General features: G+C 44.7%; 1 long non-coding RNA gene across 1 annotated transcript; it reads left to right on the top strand.

The window, feature by feature from the left end:
* LOC129624186 (uncharacterized) lies at nt 1–1,091 on the top strand. Its single transcript, XR_008700804.1, has 2 exons — nt 1–116; nt 716–1,091. It is a non-coding gene; the product is annotated as an uncharacterized LOC129624186 (long non-coding RNA).
* Nucleotides 1,092–4,153: the final 3,062 nt, after the last annotated feature.

Here is a 4,153-nt window from a genome sequence, read left to right as displayed (position 1 = left end):
GCCCTTTGACCTTGGACGCACAGCACGCCGGGAGCAGGCGGAAGTGGGCCGCGAGCGGCCAGTCGCGGCCTGGACGGGGGAGGGGGCGTTCCAGGGGCGGCTGAGGGAGGCAAACGGTACCTGAGGTTCTCTGTCGCCGGCCTCACCCCGGGGACCGTTCTAACCCCTGTGGAGGCCCCGGGAGGCCATGGCCCCGGGCCTTCAGTTCCCCTCGGCTTCCCCCTCAGCGGGCGGGAAAGGGCGCCCTACGGAGGAAGGGAGTCCCTGCGGCCGCCTGTCGGCCGGCTCGGCGGACCCCTGGCCTTGGTGGCCGCCGTGGTGCGCGGGGAAGGTGGACGCGAGCGGCGTCTTCCCGAGTCCCAGCACGCCCGGGGCCGGGAGCTGGGAAGCGGGGCCTGCGGACCCGACCAGAAGGAAGGAGGGTGAACCGCGGCCGCCGAGCGCCGCCCGGACTGCGCCGGCTGCGGGGGCGGAGGGGCGCACCTGCCTCCCGCCCACCTGGGCCCTGGGGCTGCCGCCGCAGCTCGCGGGCAGTCCTCGCGGAGGTCGCGGGGGCCTGAACCCGGAGCCTCGCAGTCCTCGAGTGCTGCCCTGCCTGGGGTTGGGGGCGACCCGGGTACCCTCGACTCCCTCTCTCGGCTCCCCAGGGCCGACAGAGTTGGACGCTCTCAAGGAGGGAATCTCAATACAGAAATTCCTCCTGCTTTGCTCGCAGAGTTGAAAGCCCGGGAGGCCGTCGGTTCTGCAAAGAGGAGCAGTCGGGCGCTGGCGAGCAAGCAGCTGATGAAAATAATTGTCCTCGCACACAACCCTGCGCCCAGGGGCGCGTGCACGCGCGCGCGCGCACACACACACACACACACTCTCTCACACAACTTGCCTCGTCTGGCCGCCCAACCTTAGTATTCTGGGCATGTGGTTTTCAAAAACTTGCTTGACACAATAACAAAGACATTTAAATGCCAGGACGCAGACTTCACTTTTTAACCTGCTGAGAGGAGCTACTTTCAAAGCTTCCCCACCGCGAATAAACTGACAAAAAATATGGGGTGCACTTATAAATTAAACACCTTACCCTCAAAGCAATGTGCGTTAATCAGGTTTCTAAGGCAATAGCCATCTCTGTCTTTTCCTATTCACCCAGATAATGCCCCAAGAAGGAACACAAGAGAGAGCTGGGGGGAAAAAATGAATTATACCCATTGCTAGTAAAAATCATCTTAAATCAATAGAGCACCACTTGAACTTGAGTTTCCATTGTTTCACTGAATCATCAATGTTTTTAATTAAACAGCTACCCTTTCTGTTAAAACATTACATAAAAGGGTTAGGTTTCTACTTTTGTCGAGGCAGCTGGCGTTTGTTGGCTGTTGTGTTTGAGCAACAGACTGTTCAATAGAAGCGAGAAATAGCTCAACGCGCTCTTAATAGACCTGTTTCAACAATGTACCTTGAAAAGGAATACATTGTGTTATTGTGTTAGTTTGCTACAAACCTATTAAAAGAAAAATAGCATCCATCAGGTCTAACAAAACGCATTTGTATTATCCGTACTTATCTGCTTCAAATACGCTTCTTGGCACTGTGTCTAGAATTCAACTAGATCATCAAGAGCTGGATAGAAGAACACATACCAGTTAGGTAATGACACACAGGGCTAAAAATAATAATAAAGGAAGGTCTAAGCAGACGGCAATCGCCACTTTTTATCACGAGAAATAGAGGCAGCCCTACTTAAATTGAAAATATATTGCAAAAGCATGGAATCCTATGACAAAAACAATTTTTAAAATATTTCTAGCGTGGGAATATTGATTCAAATCCCATATTTGGAACGAATCTGATACACTTTCGATCGCAATTTGTTTCAGAGGAGGATTCAGGGCAGAAGCGATGCATGTTTAAGGCAGAGTTAAATAGCGCAAAGCGCCGGGTTCTTTAGGGAAATGCATGAAACAAACAAATCGAAAGCAAGGGTTCCAGCCAAGAGGTTGGGGAACAACGCTGTCTGGCAGTAAGAAAGGAAGTGCTTCTGGAAAGTGCTCTCTTTAAAATTATTTTTAACTTAGGTTATTGCATTTTAAACACAAAACGAAACTTGAAGCAAAGAAACAAGCGGCTTCGCCGCTATGAGACAAGACACTGTGGTGTGTTTCAGGAAGGGCTGCCACTTGGACCACAAATCTTAGGAAAACAGAGCCGCAAATGATGAAGCTAATTTACGTCTGAGATCCGCTTAGCAGAAAAGACACCCAAAGTAGCATCTGTCAGAAGGAGACATCTTTTGCTCCCAGGAAAGGCAATCGATTCAGTTTCCAACCTCAGAGTGCCCAACATTCACTTTCAAGTGCAAAATTGTTAAGGGCATGAGAGAATAGTACGCTGTCTACAATTGAACTCAGTTGTCCACAGAAGAGAACCTACACAGATTACAATAGCATGCTATGCAAGATGTCTGTGTTAAATAGATGAAGCAATATTTTGCCCATTAAATTGTTTTTGCACTTTTGAATTAGTTAATTATCAGATGAAGAATTAGAAACATGTCACCCTGAAACTTTGGATCAGTGTTTTGCCATCTTGCGAAATAGCTGCATTAGACATTTCTGGAAGACATTGGAAGTCAAATGGCTGATATGACTTCTGTCTGCAGTTAATATGATTTTTTTCCTCAAAAAGGGTGTGTATATGTATGTGCCAGGAGGTGGCTGAGATGTGTTTGATTTATACTTTAAGACTTTTCACCGATAGTCTCCTCCTAGATCAAATCAATTTTTGAACTAATTCTTTAGAGTTAAAAAAATAGAAATGAAATCATAAACCCCAAACTGCATACTATAAAATTAGTCTCACATAAGATTGACAGAAGGTTTGACAATTTCAAGGTGAGATTTTCCGATGTATCAAATAATCTACCAAAGATGAAAGACGTTCACAATAAATTGGTTTGGCCATGATATGAAGTGTTGTTACTAAGGCTTTATAAAAAGTCTTTGCTTCTTCATATAGAACTTGTAAAAACATTTGCATGACAAAAATCAAGCTATGTAGGGGAGAATATTCAGTGATTTTAATTTGGAAAGATTGTTCAAACAAAGAATCACTAAAGAGATCACTTGAAAAGCCAGCAGAGGAAGAAATGTATTTAGAGGCAAACTGTAATTTGAATCCTTATTTTGTTATTGGTCTTGAAAATCCTTGATTCTCCACTCTTGCAAAAAATTTTCAATAATACATAAAGTCTAAATATTTTCATTTCTTTATCTAAAGTAGAAAAAATCCAAATAGTTTGTACTATAATTGCCTCCCCATGAAGAATAGGAAGAAGATCATATATAGATTATTTTCCATATGCCCCACAAATTCTTTCTCAAAGGAGACCTCTAGAGTATTCATTTATCATTCATATCTGGAAGACTTTTGACCAATCAAATCTTTTAAAAAAATCTTTACTACCATTCATCCTAAGCAGCATCTAATTTGAAAGATTCTGTAACATACATTTCCAAAGCGTCTTCTCTTTTCAGTTTCTCGATCTGCCTTAGGTAGGTAAATGAATATCATTTCAGATTTCCTTTTAGCTTCTCTTGCCCTTTAGCTCAGAAGCATGGATAGTAAAAGAGGTTAACATTTTTGAAACAGTTCTACCACACACAGTTATTTCAATGCCATTCTCTGGTGTTGTGTCTGAAAAACGGGTGGCCAAGCCCGCTGCCCGCAGCGCCAGACTTTCAGCCGGATCCACCCCTGGGCAAAGTCATCAGAGGGAAAAGATTCAGCTTCCAAACTTGATTAAAAACAGCCTAACAGTCTCAGCCACGCTAAAGAACTGTGAGACTTGGGAAGCTGTGTAAACTGCCTATGAGAAGTGGTGGCTGAGGTCGAGATCCTGTTCAGCTGGTTAGTGAGAGAAGCTAAAAAAAAAAAAAAAAAAAAGCAGTGGATAGTGAACTGCAGAAGGACAACTTGTCCTCAGATTTGACATCGACTTTATCTAATTTAGGTGCTGAAAAAGAGCGGTTCTACCTGGTAATTGTTCGTCTTCATTTGAAGGGAAATGCAGATACCAAAGACCTACTGAGATGCTGGGGAAATGTTAACTTGTTTCTGAAATACCCCCCCTTTTTTTTTTTTTTTTGCTTCCTTTTGGCAA

This window comes from Bubalus kerabau, chromosome 12, assembly GCF_029407905.1.
Source record: "Bubalus kerabau isolate K-KA32 ecotype Philippines breed swamp buffalo chromosome 12, PCC_UOA_SB_1v2, whole genome shotgun sequence".
In the NCBI taxonomy this organism is placed as follows: domain Eukaryota; kingdom Metazoa; phylum Chordata; class Mammalia; order Artiodactyla; family Bovidae; genus Bubalus; species Bubalus kerabau.
This window is presented reverse-complemented; position numbering and strand designations above follow the sequence as displayed.